The sequence below is a fragment of the Hermetia illucens genome, chromosome 6, assembly GCF_905115235.1.
Source record: "Hermetia illucens chromosome 6, iHerIll2.2.curated.20191125, whole genome shotgun sequence".
NCBI classification, from domain to species: Eukaryota; Metazoa; Arthropoda; class Insecta; order Diptera; family Stratiomyidae; genus Hermetia; species Hermetia illucens.
In genome coordinates this window covers 91,033,365-91,052,399 of record NC_051854.1, presented here as the reverse complement: position 1 = coordinate 91,052,399, position 19,035 = coordinate 91,033,365, and the positions used below count along the sequence as shown (strand labels likewise).

At 44.8% G+C, this 19,035-nt stretch overlaps 1 protein-coding gene across 1 annotated transcript in view; it reads right to left on the bottom strand.

The window, feature by feature from the left end:
* LOC119658931 (furin-like protease 1) overlaps positions 1–19,035 on the bottom strand; it is a 712,092-nt gene that overhangs the window by 543,855 nt on the left and 149,202 nt on the right. The gene's annotated exons all lie outside the window — the stretch shown is intronic.

The window sequence follows — 19,035 nt, the reverse complement described above, 5'->3', positions numbered from 1 at the left end:
TGCGCCTTCAACGCAAAAAAAAAGAGGGAACCCCTCCATTTTCATCTTCATAAATATTTCAATCATATTTTTTCACATTAGATGAGTGAATCTATCTTGTATCGAAATTTTCCACCTCTATCCTCCCCGGGGTAGGCACGAAACGCGAGGGCGCTACGAAAATTGAGAGCTGAAACAGAATATTGGCCCCCGGTCGACATCGACGAATACTCAATAACCCCTGAATAATTTATTCAGTTATAATATTCAACGGAAAAAGGGTAACTCCAACAGGATCAATACGCAGCGTATTGGAAAATATTAGCAACTACCGAATATATCTTCACATTATCCTGTTGTGGCTTGGAAAGCGCTCTACCAGGAAGTTTACTATGTGTTCGATGATGGGTTTTAAATAATCCATCAATGTCGATGCGGATTACGGCTTTGAGGAGCTGAGACGACGGTATGACCTGCTCATTTGGTTTGGATACAGATAAAGAAACATGTCAACGATAATACGGGACATGGAGATCAAGTTTGGATGGAATATTAAGAATATCGGAAATATTTTGAAATTCGGCTCATCGAAATCGAAGGAGCGAATATCAGATTCCTGGAAAAAATCATGGTCATCAATCTTCCTAAAACAAATCAGAAGGGATACGAAGAAAACATGAAAATATTCACGCATCGAGCCTTAGTAGGAAACTGGTATATTGAAAGGACTAGGGACGAAAATATTCCCATGTGGGAGACTTTCAAAAAGGTGAATGTCAAGAAGACGCTTGTTTCATTTGAAAGTAAAATATCCTTGAATTTAATGGGCGGACATATGCATCTACTACTTCCTTCTTTCCTGTGGTATATTTTCGAACATTCTCCGAACATTTGATTATTTACAAAAAAGACAGGATCGAATAGAAGCCCTTCACTGAAGCTTCCCTTACAAAAATAAATCGGCCTTAATTGAAAAAAAATTAATTAACATCTCTCGTCCAATCTATATACTACATAGCCGGGAAAAGATAAAATATATTTATGGGGTATAACGATGGAAGTCCTGGGGCTTTAATTAAATAAAGTTCAATTTTAATTAGATCTGGAAAAACTCATTGCTGTAGTTATTTTCCGAACTCTTGTTCTTCATTAAAGTGCAACCCAAGGGAGGTAGATTTACGAAGTTTAATTCAACAGAAACAGGTTGAAAATTTGATAAAGTTTTCACATCGGACAGGTCGTTTATCGCGAAGAAGACGATCAGCTATAGAATAATTTGTATAAGGCCAAGCCCTGGAAAACCTTGGAAGGGATCCCGGAGTGAGCTATTTTCTACCAAAAAATTAAAAGTCGACCAACTTTGCATGGCTCTCTATCAGTTCTCACGTTCAGACCATCTTGTTGTGTAGAAGTATACTCAAAATGCCCTTCCCCTCGGACACCACCTTCCCGTGATGGGGGAGCTTGTGGTAGTTTACTAGGGGTCAAGCAGTGTACTGCAGGATAGACTGATGCGGAACATAGCTCCCCGAGGCCAACCTATCTTTCTCTAAGGATGAGTTGTCTCTCCTCTGGGACGGTGTGTGCCTTTTCAGGGGCCAAGCCTCTCGTCTACCAAGACCGTTAGTGAGTGGTGATAGCCACACCCTGTACGAGGTGACCCTACTATTAACAAAACGCTACGGATCTAGACTGGGGAGTCGATAAACACCTCCCCCAATCCAGGGTGTCATGCGAACCGTGCCCATTGGATAGTTTGCAGTCGGGGGTAACTGACTGTATTCGAACGGAGCCTCACTGATACCTGGTCGCCTCAGTGAGTAAGTTAGATCTTACCGTGCTACGGGGGGCTATGGCACGGCGGACCTCTTAACCCCCATACTCGTGGGAATCAAATGAGTACAAAACTAGAAAAGAAAACAAAAACCAAAAAAGCGGGGTTCCGTACCGCACCAAAACTGGTTAATCAGGCGGAGGCACATCTCCGAATTACTGAAAGCCAGGTGACTACACCCAAGAAGGGAGAAGTTGGGACGTCAAGCAGTGGATCCAAGGTGAGCATTGGTATACTGCGTGGACTACAGCCAACGAACACCACTGCTCAAAGAGCAGGGACCAGCAAAAGCACGTCTGAGATAAATATAACAGACGTCAGGAAGGAGACAGGTCTCAGTGGCGCCGGGGTTAAATGGCACCTGCGCTATCTGAAGGAAGGCCTGAAACCAGAAGAGGCCCTTAAGAAGGCTCAGGACAGACCTAAGCCATCTCTACCGGAGCCGAGAAAGCGGGGAGCAGCAGAGATCAGCCCGCATGAAGGGAATGCTCCCAAAAAACCCAGACCTGAACCCACGGGAGGAGAAAACCCGGGCAGGTCAGGAGTGAAGGCAGGACCCAGGAAGCCCGGCATTAGCTATGCTAGTGCGGTCAAGGGCATTCGACTGGCCATACTGCCAAAAAGGTTTCCCGAGCAAATACTCACTCGGGAGGAACAGGAAATCATTGAAGAACTTGTCGTCAAGCAGGTGATCAAGGGTTGGACGTCGAAACTGGTGTTCACTGGGATACGCTTTCGACCAGGCCTTATACTGGTGGACTGCGCGACGGAAGGTACCGCAGAATGGGTTAGAACCATAATTCCTAGATTGCCAGGATGGGAAGGGGTGGAACTGTCAACATTTGCTGGAGATGATATACCAGGAGCCCACATGGTGACAGTTTTTCTCCCAAAGGCCGCGGCAATAGTAACAGAAGACCTTATGAGACTCCTAATTGCTCAGAACGAAGATCTCCATACTCGACTATGGAGAGTCTTCAGAAGCAAGGTGGAAGGAAAGGGTAAACAATAACGGAGCCAATGGCCAGCACTAGGATAGCCCAGATAAACCTCCACCATGCGAGAGCTGCATCTGCAGTGATTGCAAGGGCAAATTCCAAGGAGAACATTGGAATAGTGCTGGCTCAGGAGCCCTGGGTGTACCGGAGGCAGATTCGCGGTCTGCAAGGAGGAGACATGCAGGTAATTTGGGACTCCTCTTGTGAAAAACCAAGAGCTTGCATAATTCTCAAACGTAATTTAAAATACATATGTCTTTCAGAGTTCTTAACCGGGGACCTTGTGGCTATCCAAGTCTCATTGGAAGCCGGGAGGAGCACTCGAGAGGTAGTTGTAGCATCGGGATACTTCCCAGAAGACGAGAGCCGGAACAAGTCGCAAAGCTGACGGAGTATTGCGAGGAGAGGGCGTTATCACTTCTTCTCGGCTGCGATGCCAACGCCCATCACGATGTGGGGGGAAGCAGTGACACTAATCGTAGAGGTGAGTACCTTCTCGAATTTATTCTTAGTAATAAGTTAGAAATATACAACGTAGGGAACACTCCAACATTTGTGACCAGCACCAGACAAGAGGTACTAGATATAACTCTAGGAAATACCCTAATGAATGGGATGATCAGGAATTGGAGGGTGTCGGATGAACCCTCAATGTCTGATCACAGGATAATCAGATTCAACATTGAGGGTAATTCCGAAATAAAAAGAATAATAAGGAATCCCAAGAGAACGGATTGGGAATCCTACACAATGCACCTGAGCAACAACATTGCCCACCTTCAAGGGGGCGGTGACATCAGGAGCGAATTAGAATTAGAAACGGTGGTGGAAGACCTCAACACAATCGTCATTGACGCATAGGAGGCCAGCTGTCCGACCAAGACAGTCAAGTCATCAAGGGATGTACCATGGTGGAACAGGAACTTAGCCAGAATGAGAACGGAGATACGAAAACTCTTTAACCGGGGACTGGCGGAGGTATAAAAATGCACTGACTGCGTATAGCAACGCGATCAGGGAAGCGAAACGGAACAGCTTTAGGGAATTCTGTGAAGGGATTGAACAGATCACAGAAGCAACCAGGCTGTACAAGGCTGTAGCCAAAGACGGGGGAATATCCTCTGTCTGCTTGAAAAAGGAAGATGGGACATTCACCGAGAATGAGGAGGACAGGGTACACCTGCTTCTCAGAACTCATTTCCCGGGGTCCTACCCCTCGGCGGCAGGCGACAATAATCTGCCTGACACCCCAACAACGAATAAAAGGGGAAGGAAAGAGAGCTGGAAACTAGCAAAAGAGGTATGCTCAGATGGGCAGTGGGAACCTTTCAACCAATGAAATCTCCTGGAGCAGATGGCATTTTCCCAGCACTTATCCAGAGAGGCCTAGGAATTATCTTAGAGTCTCTTCTGAGGGTGGTAAGGGGGAGCATAGCACTGGGTTACATACCAAGGGCATGGAGACGGGCAAAAGTGGTCTTTATTCCGAAGGCGGGTAAAAAGGATCCTTTTCACCCTAAATCTTTCAGACCAATCTGCCTAACATCGTTCGTACTCAAAACGGTGGAGAAGGTCATAGACAACTATATTAGAACTAACGTTCTAAAGCGTAATCCCTTACATCACTGTCAACACGCTTACCGGGCAGGAAGGTCAACTGAAACTGCCCTGTATCAGCTGACAGAGGTACTACAGGACGCCATAGAAACAAAAGAAATTGCACTGTGTGCGTTTTTGGATGTCGAAGGAGCATTCGACAACACATCGCACACAGAGATACAGGATGCCCTGAGCCGCAAAGGAGTGGGAAACACCCTAGCACTCTGGATGGGCAAAATGCTAGAAAGCAGAAAAATAGAGGTACAAACAGGTACAAATTCTATTATCATGAACACCACTCAAGGTTGTCCACAGGGCGTAGTACTATCGCCGCTGATGTGGAGTATGGTAGTGGATGAACTCCTGGACGTGTTAACTAATACTGGAATACAAGTCCAGGGCTACGCGGACGACATTGTTCTAATCTGTAGGGGCAAATATGAAGATACCCTATGTGATAGAATCCAAACTGGATTAAGGGTTACTAGTGCCTGGTGCAGGAAGGTGGGACTGCGGATCAACCCAACAAAAACCACCATAGTACCATTCACTAGGAGACGTAAGCTGGATCACCTGAAAGCCATAACATTACATGATATGGAGGTGAAACGAGAAACAGAGGTCAAATATTTGGGAATCACGCTAGACCAAAAATTACTCTGGAAGACACATGTCGGAAACACTTGTCGGAAAGTCACAAGGGCTCTGATGACTTGCAGATCCATAGCAGGAAAAAAATGGGATTGCAGCCCGAAGATACTACTTTGGATATATACTGCAATAGTGAGACCAATGATTACCTATGGAGCGGTAATCTGGGCAGAAAGAACCCAACTCAGCACACAAGCCAAGGAATTACATAAGCTCCAAAGGCAGGCTTGCGTGTGTATCAGTGGGGCAATGAGCACATGCCCAACGGCCCCTGGAGGTCCTTCTGGAATTAACCCCTCTCCATCTGCACATACAGATGCAGGCAAGGAGATCAATATTCAGGATGGCCGGTAGCATGAGTGAGGCGGGGAGCTGCCTAAATCGAAGGAAGATTGATATCCTTTCTAGGCGGTATCCCGAATTACTGATACCGAGGGACAACATGACAACGAGGTTTCACTTCGATAAGAAGTTTGAAACACGTTGGAGTAACAAGGCAAACTGGGAGAGCGTGGCTGCGACATACGGCTTAAACCAGCAACTGATTACTTGGTACACTGACGGATCTCTCACAGCAGAGGGAGCGGGTGGCGGTGTCATTGGTCCAAGGAAAATGTACTTTGAGCCAATAGGCAGGTACACTAGCATATTCCAGGCGGAAATTTACGCCATAGACAAATGTGCCTCCTTTAATCTGCAAAGGAACTACAGAGGGCAGAACATAGCTATTCTCACCGATAGCCAAGCAGCGATCAAGGCACTTAGGTCCAACCAGGTGAACTCTAAACTGGTATGGGAATGCCTTGAGAGACTGAATACACTCGGCTCGTCCAACAAGGTCTGGATACTTTGGGTTCCAGGCCATGCTGGGCTGGAAGGCAATGAGGCAGCGGATGAACTAGCCAAGAAGGGAGCAGGGATGCCTTTACACGGGCCAGAACCCTTCTGTGCAATAGGAAACGGTTTCATGGCTATGAATCTAAGAAACGAAGAGAAACGGTTGAGGGAACTATATTGGGCGGGCCCATCAGGGATGGAGCAGTCCAGGGTGCTTATTGGGGGATACGAACCCATGCGCACAAAGGATTGCTTAAACCTCACCAAACAGAACCTTCGAATCATAGTGGAAATTGTCACTGGTCATTGTCGGCTGAACTACCACCTAGGGAAGCTAGCGATATCTACGGACATTACCTGCAGGTTCTATGAGGAGGAGGACGAAACCTCTATGCACGTCCTGGGACAGTGTCCGGCACTTGTGCAAAGTAGGTCGATACATCTGGGAGAACACTTAATACCAGATGCAAAGCTGAAACTTCTAGAAGTGGGGAACATACTAAAGTTCCTAACGGTTACAGGCCTGCTTGAGATACTATGATCAACAGGTACACTATAACCAGTAAAAGGGGCACAATAGTTCTTCAAGGTCGCGGTGCGACTTTCCCTTAACAGAATAATAATAATGGTAGTTTACTACTACACTAAGGGCATCCAAAAACACATGAGGATGGAAACAAAGGAAGTGGTAAGAAGTCGAATCCACCCCCAACTTTGAGAAATCAGGTCGTGCTCGCGGCACGGATTTTGGAGGCCTCACCAAATTTATGTTCCCCCACAGAGAAATCTGTGGAAGGCAGGCTTTCCATTTCAGTGCAAAACCTATACCCGGTGTCTACGGCGCGGTCAGTCAAAAAAGATGGTGCAGCAACTCCCTTAATGGGAGGAACTGGAAATGTGACTACGCCCGGCTTGTCGGTGAAACTGTTGCCTAACTCTTCTAAAACACGGGAGAGGAAATCTCGGCAAACGGAAACTTCAGCCGCAAAGGGAAACAGATTACAGGCTTGCCTCTCAGAACCTCCTCCTCTGCCTGTATCCGGAAAAACGGAAGAAAAGGAAGCTGGTAATGTGGAGGCAACTGGTCTAATTCCGATATGTGAAAACAGATCCATGCAGCCAGGACACCGTGAACCTGGGACAGCTCCTAGCCGACAACAATGGAAGGCACTGCTGCATTGAAAATGGAATTTCTTGATAATAAGGACATGGACGTTGCTACACCACCAAGTGTGGCGATCTTCAGAGAAATTAAACGCAAGAAAGCGGAACTTTCGGCAGAAGGTGAGGACAAGCTGGTAACCCCGGTAAGATCCACAATGAACGCAGCAGATTTTCAGTTAGCGGCGGTTTTCATATTAGGCTGCACTTATGGCTACAAACATAAGAGTTAGTCAAATCAACCCGCAACGTGCCAAAACCTCTTCCTTTCTACTGGTAGCTGACAAAGTTGCATAACTGTCCTTATATATTTCTGGTTCAAGAGCCATGGGTTCGTTTTAACAGAATCTGTGGTATTGGATCAATCAAGGCGACTAGGATCTTCTTCAATGAAAGATCCTCGGCACCGAGGGCCTACGTTCTGATGACAAAATTGTTAGAGGCAACCATGCTGAGACAATTCTGTTCCCAGGGCCTTGTTGTGGTCAACTTACTTGGTTAATGGTAAGAGGAGAAACGTCACAGTTGCCTCTGCCTGCTTACCCTATTATTCCTTGTACCCTCCGCCGAAGCAAGAACTAAGGGATCTGATAGTGTATGCAGAATCAAGTGGCCTTGAACTCTTAATAGGTTGTGATGCGAACGCTTATATTTGTTGGGGCAGTAGCAAATGCAATCCTAGAGGAGAGAAGTTCTTTGTTTTTATCACTTCAGCTGGTCTGATAACCGCGGACGTAGGGTGCGCCCCTACATGCGTGGAACCAAGAAGAAGTGATTGACCTAACAATCTGCACTTCAAAATTGTTAGAGTTTAATGAAGTCTCCCTCTCTGATCACCGTTATTTAGAATTTAATTTGACTATTGCAGGCGAACAGCCGTATCACAGGCAGACGGAATCCTAGGAAAACGAATTGAACAAAGGTCAATATACTTGTTGGGGACAAAGTTGAGCTCCCTGGACGAATAAAGACTCCTTTGAAGATGGAAGATCAACTGAAAACTCTGAATCGCACACTTTTAGAGTGCCTTCAAGAGACTTATCCTATTTCCAGAGACTAACGTGATAAAACAGTTCCATGGTGGAACCGAGAACTGCAGAGGCTCGGGAAATCAACTAGATCACTTGCAAAAGCAATAAAGATGAAGCCTGGCTGAACTCACGGAACTCACAGAGTGAATATAAGAGGCTCGTAAAACGTTCGAAACGAGACTTTTTTAGAACATACTGTCAAGAACTGGAAGGTGAAAGGAAGACTTCCAGGCTGTGCAGAGTCCTTAATAAGGATGAATCGACCAGGTTGGACTCTCTTAGAAAACCGAATGATACTTGCACGAACTTCAGAATTGAGTCCATACAGACTCTCTTTTGGAAGTACAACACCCGGGAAAACAGGTCTCAGAAATGGGAAAAAGTGAATTAGCGGCTTATGCAAACCTTTCAACACGAAGGCGTTGCAAGGGGAATTGGAATACTGCGATAGATAGCGGTTGTTACCAATGGATGGCATGGATAGCATCTACCCACGGATACTAAAGGAGGGTATAGAGCACTAAGCAATAGCAATTAGAGACTTCTAAGCAATATTTTTCGAGGATGTCTTGCTCTGGGCTACATGGCTTCCTCTTGGCAGAAGGTGATGGTAGTCTTCATACCAAAGCCTGGGAAAGGTGACTATTCAAATCCAAAGAACTTCAGTCAAATCAGCCTAAAATCATTTTCGCTGAAATGTCTGGAGAGACTGATTGAGCGTCACATTCGCGAGACGACGCTAAGGTCACACCCACTAAATGAAAACCAACATGCTTACCAGCGTCGCAAATCATGTGAGTCTGCTCTTCATTCTTTAGTTTCAAAGATAGAGGATGCAACTCGGAAGGGTGAGTACGCGATGCTGGTGTTCATGGACATTGAAGGGGCTTTTGACTGTTTACCCTTCCAAAAGTTCTGTGATGCCGCCAGAGAGCATGGTGTTGACAAAACTCGAATGAAGTGGATCTACGCTATGTTAACGCAGAGATTGCTGTCTGCTGCAGTGGGTGTTGATCGCTACCTAACAACGGAAGCGACAAAAGGCTGTCCTCAAGGAAGTGTGCAGTAGCCACTTCTATGGAGTTGCTGATCAACTCACTACTATGCGAACTGCAAAATCTGCCAATACATCCTCAAGCTTGTACGGATGACATGGCTGTGCTAGCTGTGGGTCGAGATCTCGGAATGGTATGTAACAATGCACAAGGCGCCATTGATTTGATTGACAGCTGGTATCTCAGGCATCGACTTTCAGTAAATCCAAATAAAACCACAATAGTATTATTTCCAGGAGGAAACTGAATGGTCTTTGCCTTCCAGAGACGAGGAATACAACCCTTCAACTCTCTGAAGAAATGAAATATCTGGGAGTTATTCTAGACAAGAAGCTTCTTCGGAACAAATATGTAGAGATTAAGGTGAAACGACCTCTCACAGCTTATGGCCTGCGTAGGTGGACCTTTGCCTCAACAGGGGGACTTAGGCCTCAGGTAGTAATGTGCTGTTGCTTTCGTTAGCCGATGTTCGCTTATGCATCCGTAGTGTGGTGGCTTAATGTGAAACAAAGTAAGTAGTCAGCAGATGTCGAAGAGCTACCGAACTGGAACGATATCCGCCTGCGCTTGACAAAATACTTGATATCCAACCTCTGCAGTTAGTAATAAACCAGTGCAAGGAACAACCATTCCAATTAAACCCCATTCTAACTACTTTCCTTCACTCCGAAAATTTTGATCTTAAGTGCATAGCGACGAAGTAGATGATAAAGCTTTTGTCGGTCCTTACAATGCTCAATTGAAGTTCACGGTGATAGCCACTCCAGGTTTAGGATTGAGTTGTTGCGCCGATGGCGACATTCGACATTGCAAACTGACTCGTTGTATGAGGCAGCATACATGGGATATGTCGGCTTGTTCGCGGTAGAAACGCTAGGCACCTCTGAAGCCTTTTGCGATCTTGAGAGAACATAAGAAGGCCGTCTTGAGGGGGCTACATGATGTGAGCTTGGCCCCGTTGAGCTCAGGAAACTCTCGTGATCGTAGTTAACAGCGATAGAGAGGACGTTAAACTGTACAATGAAATATCGTCCCTCCAATAGGTTTTATCTTTCTCTAGACATTGTCGACTACTTTGGTCGAAACAAACAAACGGGTCAAACGGGGCCGAACAGACAAAGAAAAGTCGCGGGATGGCAACAATCCTTGTTATTTTCGAACCAATTCAACTCACACTTCCCAGTTGGTAGCCTCGGGTAACCACCAGTCACCCCAGTGGGGAACCAACGTAACCAGCGATAACGATGATAACCCGACATGGCATGAACTTATAATTTGGTAAACAACTCGGGATAGGTTACCTTACTACACAGTGTCATCGCGTGGAAACGGTTTTCAGGTTAATATTACAGCTGCGGCCGTCCCGATAATAATCAGGCAAGGCTGAAAGTACGTCCAAAGCTAGCTAGAGAGAGTTAACACAGAGTTAACAGTGCAGGCTCAGATAAAATGGACTCCTGACACACGCCTGATCCCAGCTCTGAACACAAACTCTCATAAGGATTTGCGCCAACCCACGCGTGACGCAAAGACATTAAAGCGACTGTACTTTCTAGCCGATATAGTGACTTGAAATTGAGACCCAAAATGCAATGACAACATCAACAACAATAATTAGGACTGCACAACCAGCAATAGCGGAAATTTTTGCAAGGAACAACAATACACCACGCGCATCGCTTCTGGCAACTAAAATGGAAGATTCCACTATGAATCCCCTTGCATGAAGCGCGAAGTTACGTCGAACCTACTAAAAAGTAGAAAAGCCCACGGCTTCAACAAAGAAGGCGACTGTTTGTGAAAAAAGGACTGACATCGGGATAAGAATTTAGGCGGCTAAAAAGGAGAAAGGCGACATCGAGTTCTTCCGAGAGACAAGGATAAAGTAAGAAAGGCTACTCAAAAAGTGCGGGGTGGGCCTACAGATAATGAATGCTGGTGCCATGGAAGAACTGCTGGACGTTATTGCACACCAGCGAAACTCCCGGAAGAGAGCCGAAGAGGAGCTGGAAAAAACCACATCACTTGTGCAGCCGCTAACAGCACAAGAGAAGAGAAGGATTTCATGCCAAGGACACAGCAAGAAGAATTTCACGAGGTGGTAACCAAACGTACCAAGCAGCATCCAAAAAAAGACGAAAGTTCAACAACAACAAAATAAAGTGAATAACGACCATAGTGGTTCCAGGACAGCATCAGTGCCAAAGAAAAAGAGAAGGGACAAACCACCGTCAGAGGCCATTCTAACCTTCTTTCGCAGAAGTTATTTGAGAAATACGCAACTACGCCAAACCAGAAGACGATGGGATAAACGTTAAATCTATCCAGCGGACTTGCACCGGCGATGTACTTGTCGAGCTTGGGCCAAAGACTAACAAAAAGAGTACGTTTTGCGAGACAGGCACGAAAGCGGGGGGGGGGGGGATCTGGATTCTCCCAAAAACATGGAACAGGTGGAGCAAGCGATAAAAGGGATTAGGTACCAGCACTGATGAAGGAGGCACGTGGTCTCCGAAACAATTGTATGCTGAAGGAAAATAAAAATATTTACAGTATAAAGAACAATTCCTAGTTCTTTTCTTAATTTAGATAAAAAGGAATTACCCAATTGTGAGCAACCTCAAGCTGGCAGGTCCATCTGTCACCTCTAGAGGACAAAAATTGGCCATTGTCACTGTCCCTGAAAAGGGAGCGAGTCAACTTCTTCATTGGGGCAAAATAAGTAAATAACTAAAGATCGGATAGATGATTTCGAGAATCAGGCGAAAGACAGTTTCAATCCACAGCTTTTGCTGGGCCCACGGGCATATAGTAGGAGTTCGCATAGTGCAGAACAGAAGAACTTAGAATTACAAGGGTAGTGAACTCGGAAACAAAGCCAAGATTTGCGGGTCGGGAAAATGCTTTATTCTTTGCCAGGACCACGGAAGAAGATGTGACTCGCGTTTCCGATTTCGAGAAGTACCAGTTCTTCAATGAAGAGTTATTGACTTGTTGCTCCGCAGTAAGCAGTACCGAGATAGGAGTTCAACATCTCTTCTTGATCTTCTCCGGCCACTCAGAATAGTCTTTTGACCATCGCCTAATCTAATTAGTACTGTCATTACAAAGCATAAGTAGGCATTTGTCCCATTTATACCTAGCTCATAATGTTTATGCATTTTTTCAACCCTTCACTTTAGTATGATACTGACATTCAAAGTCCAGAAAGCAAGAAATCTGCACAAAAGTGACAACTTTGACCTACTATAATTCGATTGTATTAGTGCGGTTTCCACCAAAATTGGTAGTATTGTGATCTATAATGTAGCCTATAACTGACCCAGTTCAGATCCCCGCACTCCCCCAAGTTGCAACCAATGTCAAAACTAATATCAGAAAGTACTAATCAAGACCTTTCATTTGACGCCCCACATGACTATATTCGGTGAAAAACACTTTTACACCCTCATTTTGGATGTATAGGACTCCCCCCTTAAACTCAATGTTGAACTATGGTACTCACTGCCTTTCCCCAAATTCCCAAATCCCCAACACCTTTCTACCAAATTTCATATCAATAGGTGCAACCGTTTCTTAGATAAAATGTGTGAGAGATAGACGGACGGACAGGCAGACAAACGGGCAGTATGGTAAACCGATTTTAATAGGGTTTTGTTTTACACAATCCTTAAAAGAACAAATCCTCGAGATAATAAAAAATATGTCATTGATTGAAAATGGCAGAAATCCCTTACAATTTGAAAGGCGTGTTTCTAAAGGAAAGGAGAGGAAGCTTCGAAACGACCTAACATTTTATGCACTGGGTGTTTTCAGCTCCATCAATCCGACCACTTTTGTATTTCTCCTTCCTGCGAACGACAGACAAATTGACAACGAAAAATTCATGAGAAGAAAACCAGATCAATTTGTTCAGTTCGGAGACATAATCACCCAAAAATGGGCTAACAGGCGAAAAAAGTGAAACGATGCTCTCATATGACAAGGTCAAACAATGATTGCCTCTCATGCTTTTTTCGTATCTAGGAGTCCACCCTCCTCAGCATGCACAATAAAGTACGGAGATAATAATATGATAATAATGTTAGGCAGCTCAGAGATTCATGGGTTAAACAGGATCGGAATCGATACTGTAAGCAGGCGAAGCTTATGGAAAACATTAGACGACAAGTACCTCCACTCTACAACCACATTCCCGTGAAGTGTCAACCTTGCTTCTTCTCCGTTTCATCTTCCAACGTTTTTGTACTCAATACAACTTTAAATGTTTCCTGCCAGCGGAATCCACAAAAATTAAAAGGACGATGAATTATGATACAGAAAACTTCCCCTGGCAAGAATAGAACGCATTAAAGAGGTAATAAATCAGTTCCTTTTTGCCAGCGGTAGCGAGGATGTGGTGAGCACAGGATAAATGAAAAATATCTTCACTTCAGCAAGGATATTTAGGATTCGAGGTTCGAAAATGGGGATGTTTACAAGTGCTTGATCGAATCGTTTCAGCTTCAGCGAGTGTGAAGTTGTTTATGATGAAAACGTAAATAGATTCAAGGATTAAGATAAATAATCAAATTTTTGGCAGATTGAATATTTGATCAATGTTTTAAGGACAATAAAATGTTGTGAGTACCCAGTACCCTACGATGATTACTGAAACTGATAGGTGGGTAGAGCGACAATCTTATTGTCCCTCGAAAATGCGAACAAGCCTAGCGGGGATTCAAACAGAATCCTGAAAAAAATAGCGGTGATAGACTCGAGTATATAAAGCCCTCTATAAAGAAGAAATGATCCTGTACTTCATATACAGTGGTCCGGGTTTTACAGAATTAAGACCTAAGTAGTTCGGAAAGGTATTTTTTAACATAAATACGAATCTGCACACTCTTAGGAGATGCCCTCCGATTTTCAAAAACCTACGAATGAGGTGGACAGAAAAATGTCTGAATAAACGTACCTAGAAACAACACAATGGACCTTATACGACCTTAGCTCGAGGAAGTGTATTTTCTTTCAATTTCTTAACTAACTTAAAATCAGTACGAGCAGTACAGCATTGACTCCAACATGAGCTAATCTAAAACCCGTTTGCTGCAAACCAAAGAAATGGGCAGGATTTTATAGTGACCGGGGATTTTACAATATACTGGTCCGGTCTGATTATACTTTAGGTTAAGGTTCCATAATTCTACCAGTCCTCACACTACCTTCTCACGGTGGCTGTTAAAAACCGTCTTCGAAAGGGCCTAGAGTGGATCGCGGGATCAAAACATGGACTCAAAAAAGCAGAAGTGGTGAAACCAGGTGCATCATCGGAGGACGAGCTTCTCGCACCCAACCAGAAAGTAGCAGTCGTCGATGACAGTATAACCTATGCCAGCCATATAACCGCTGTGCTGTAACCAACAACAAGAAACCTCGGGAGCGAGGCGGAAGGAGACCGGTCGCTCGCATCTCATTGTCAAACGTTCACATGTATAAGGACACGCTCAATCAATCTTTGCGCCGTCGACAGCCCAGGATTCCCATGAACGAGGAACCCTAGGTTACCCCTCATAAACGAAGGGGCCCGGAGGCACTGGAAAAGCGGATTTTAAAGTGCAGTTCGAAGTCAAGAATGCAACACAAATCTATCAGTGTGTAACAGAGGCATCAACATACAATTTCCCCAACAAGAGAATTGTTACGGTTGGGGGAAGTCCATAATATCGCCCTACTAACCAACAATGTGACTTTTAGAGCGAAGAACTGGAGTTTGTCTGACCAGAGATCATCCTCAGATCTCATCTGGATACTTTTCAGTTTAGATGTCGTCGCAGAGGTCTCCAATCCTTTCTGAGACCCCAGGAGCAACGACTGGAGGAAGTTTGGTCAAGTTATCAGGAACAAGCTCTCCGATGCCTAAATTAGTAACATTGGTCGACGCTCTGAAAAAGACAATCGTGCCCTGCTAAATACAGCAAGAAGACCTTGCCACCTGGTGGAATAAAGATTTGCCTAACCTCAGAAAGCTGGCCTGGGAGGTTTTTAACATTTGTTATAGGCACAAATATTAGCAGCCAATCAAAGGCTACCGGAAGGTTACAAGTTGGTCGTAAACACTGTCAAGAAGCGGTCCTGGTTAGACTATTCTCAGAAGATTGAAAACACCAGCGAATCTGCGAAACCCAGTAACATTCTATCCAGGGAACATAGGAATATAAGAAAGGATTCTTAAAAATTCGGAAGACTCTCCGGCGGAATTTTCTGGCAGAACCCTGCAGCTGCTAGTTCAGACGAACTTCCCCGGCAGCGAGGAGGCCTGTTCGATGGTATATAGCCCCAGTCGTATGTGACTATCAAATCGGTAATTATCGAGGACGACATCGGCGGAGCTATAAACTGCTTCTCCGCATATAAATCTCCGGGCCCAGATGCTATAATGCCAGTCATGCTACAGAAACAGTTGTGCTCTGGCGAGATACCACATTCTTGTAGACGCGGATTAAAGCGGAACGAGTCTCCATGAGTCTACGAAGGACTTTTGACTCCTGATTTCTTCGTTTTACAGAACCTATAGCGCACCCTGTACATCATTTTAGGAACAATTGTGGAGAAAAAACTCATATCGAGGTCTCAACACGCCTACCTCAAAAACAAATTCACAGAAGCGGCTCTTTATGAGGTAATTAGAACACTTGCGTGGTCGCTACAGGACAAGCATCAAGGAAGCGTCAACCAAAATACAATTGTATAATATTCTAAGAACGAAGATAATCCAGTATGATGTGGGAGGTAGCAACTTGACCGGTGCTCTGGATGATGGTAACAGACGAAATTCTACGCATATTGGCCAGCAACAGAGTGACGACTTGGTTGTATTGGTTTTAGGCACGTTCCCTCCTGCGTTAAACTATGGAAGGAACGTTGGGAAAGGGATGTCTGTTGGCTGTAAAATAATATATTATTATTCGTTTTTTATCGTTGGGGCAACAATCCATATTGAATCAGGGCCTCGAAGTGTGTTAGAGCACTTCATTCAAGACCGTAACGATACTGTAGGAGGCATGGCGCTCGCCAGAGATTATTACCCTGATTTGACTCAGGTACTCATTCACAGCTGAGTCAACTGGTATCCGTCGTCAAATCCCGATACAAACCCACTTCCACCAGTGACATTTAAACTGCGACCTTCCGTACAACAGGCTTGTGTTCTAACCACTCAGTTATTCGGACGGGCTGCAAGATGCAGACTTATAAATTCAATCAAACGGAGTAACCAAGCCAAGGGTACCCGAATTTCACCTGCGCGACTAAATTAACAAAGATTGGTGCTCTTCTCCAATGTAACGTATCTGGGTGTAATTCTGAATCGTAAGTTCAACAACAATCGAATTGGTGGACCTCGGCGCAAAATCAGGATGTCTGGAGTTCCTTTTTAAGGCAGGCCTAGACCGGATACCGGTTGTTGCGCCGTTGATGATGATGAAGTTCAACAAGAGATTAAACATAGAACTGAGGGTTAACAAGCTCTGTATAGTTTGTACGCCTCCAAGAGGGCCTACACAAGTAGGATGATTCTCAGGATACATAGTCTTGGTTCATCCCGTCCTAACGTACGACTCTGTTGAGTGGTGGCAGGGACTGAGCAAAAATTACAATAGAATGAAGTATAATAGGATTCAAAAGATCGCGTGTTTCGGTGCGACCAGGGCTTTATAGCCCTGTCCGGCAAATACTCTGAATGCAGCCCTAAGCCGCTATTGCGTACAATGCTCTCAAACTACATGAGTCCGGATGTTGGTCGGGGAACCCTACGGCGATAGTAACATCCGAGACAAACTACCCCGAGAATTCTGGGCGTTCCCTACAAACTACATCACACGCAAGCCGGGCTTCACAAGGCACTTTGCTATGGACTTTCCAACTAGGGTATAGTGGAAGACCGACATTTTGCAAGGTTATGACAGCATTCTTTACCGACGGATCAAAATGGTCTGTGGACCCGATGCGCTAGTTTTTTTCGAATACACACAGTCTCCCAGGATTCGACAGAGTATTGCATACAAAAGTAATCGTGATGCTAGAAGCCTGCCAATGATTGAGCATGATCCGAACCCCTAGCGTAACATAGCCATCAGGATCGACACCCGAACGGCCATTAAGGCCTTGTATAGAATAGCGACATCCTCCAATCTGGTGAGGCACTGCAGAAACGCGCTGAAGAATTTTGTTGGTACGGTCAAAGTCTCTCTCCTCTGTGTTCCTGGTCATAGGAACTTAGAGATGGGCAGGCAGGGCTCTGTTCTTACCAGTCAGTGGGGACAGTCTGTGTTCCGCTGGTGATTGTCAAGAGAGGAATCTACTCGTAATACTTAGCAGCCGCTGACTTCAGATGACGAATTCTCAGCAACTGCACGAAGTCAGGGACGATTTGGCCCGTATATAATAAGACCCGATCGAAATAGCTCTTATACCACATGTGCGAATGCATACAAAATTACGGCGTAACCCTACAAATCGCAGTGTTGAAGCTGCAGAGAGGAAGGAAAAACTCTCAGGCACTTCCTTGGCGATTGCCCAGCTGTAGCTAGAGCAAGCCTACAGACAATAAGTAAACTATTCTTTGAGGACCTCAAAGAATCTCTATTTACTGGGAATAGAAGTGCTTTCCTTCATGAATCCAACGGTCTGGCTCTGAAGATTTGAGCCGCTGAATTTTGCCCTTGCTGTTGACACCATAGTCGTGGTTTTAGCAGCTTGTGACACCAAATTCCTTATTTTAAGGAATTACACGTAACATTATCATCCGAATCTCAATAAAGTAATGCTCTGGTAGTGTAGGCTGGTAGAACCACATTCACGATCACATAAAGGAACAGAAATCGCTGAATCTTCAATGCCCATTTGGACAATCTATCTGATTCATGAGCCATCTGAGCGGAGCTTAGTCAGCCACTAGTTTGAATGGTATGCATTATAGTTTTGCCGAGCCTTAATAGACTAGTTTTTTGGTGTTGGAATAGATAGCGGAGGGTCTCTCTGGTGAGTTTGTGATTCCACTATGAAATTTGTATATCAACTCAGATAATCTGAATATTTCTTCCTTGGCAACTTATTCTGCAGTAGGGACGAAATCGTCAGCCCCTTCTAGAGAATGGAGTGTGGGTTGGGTTAAAAAAAGTAGGATAAAACCAGACACTTTGAAAGAGCGATGGATGATGTCATCGAAGTGGAAACTGAAACGAAATTCGTCCTTGTAGACAGCATCCAGGTCTTGAAAGGAGATCAGTAGTTATAGCGGTTGCCCATCAAGAGGCTAGAAAAACGATGTGTGGGAGGGTTTAAGCGAATAGCACACCCAGTGGAATTTGATTTTGGTTGAACTGCACCAGAATACAGTCCAGCGGAGAGCAGAGGGTTGTCGGCGTAAAACAAAGGCTGACAAGTGGGGATGGAGAAGAAGAGAGGTCGTTAAGAAAAAATAGGAATAGTAGGGGCCAAATATAAAGCCTTGGGAAAGACCAGAAGAAGGAGAGAAGGAGCGGACTGAGTAACCATGAAAACAAATTCTGTAGGAGCGGTTTGATGGGTAGGAGCCAGAGCTATAGGAGAATATTGTGGTGAATGGTATCAAATATTTTAGTGTAAATAGCGTGTACCTGTTGTCGTGAATTAAGGGTATTTAGCAATGAAGTTGATAAAGACCAGAAGGTTTGAAGCAGTAGATCGATAATTCACGAAACCATGCTGCACTTTTACTATGAGCTGACCGAGTGTGCGGTCATTGACGTATCTCTTGGAGCAGCTAGAGCAAGGTCTCGACTTTTGAGCATAGAGATAAGTAAGGGCCTCTTTTCAAAAATTGGGAAAGTAGCATGGTTTGAGACTGTCGCTGAAGATTATACACA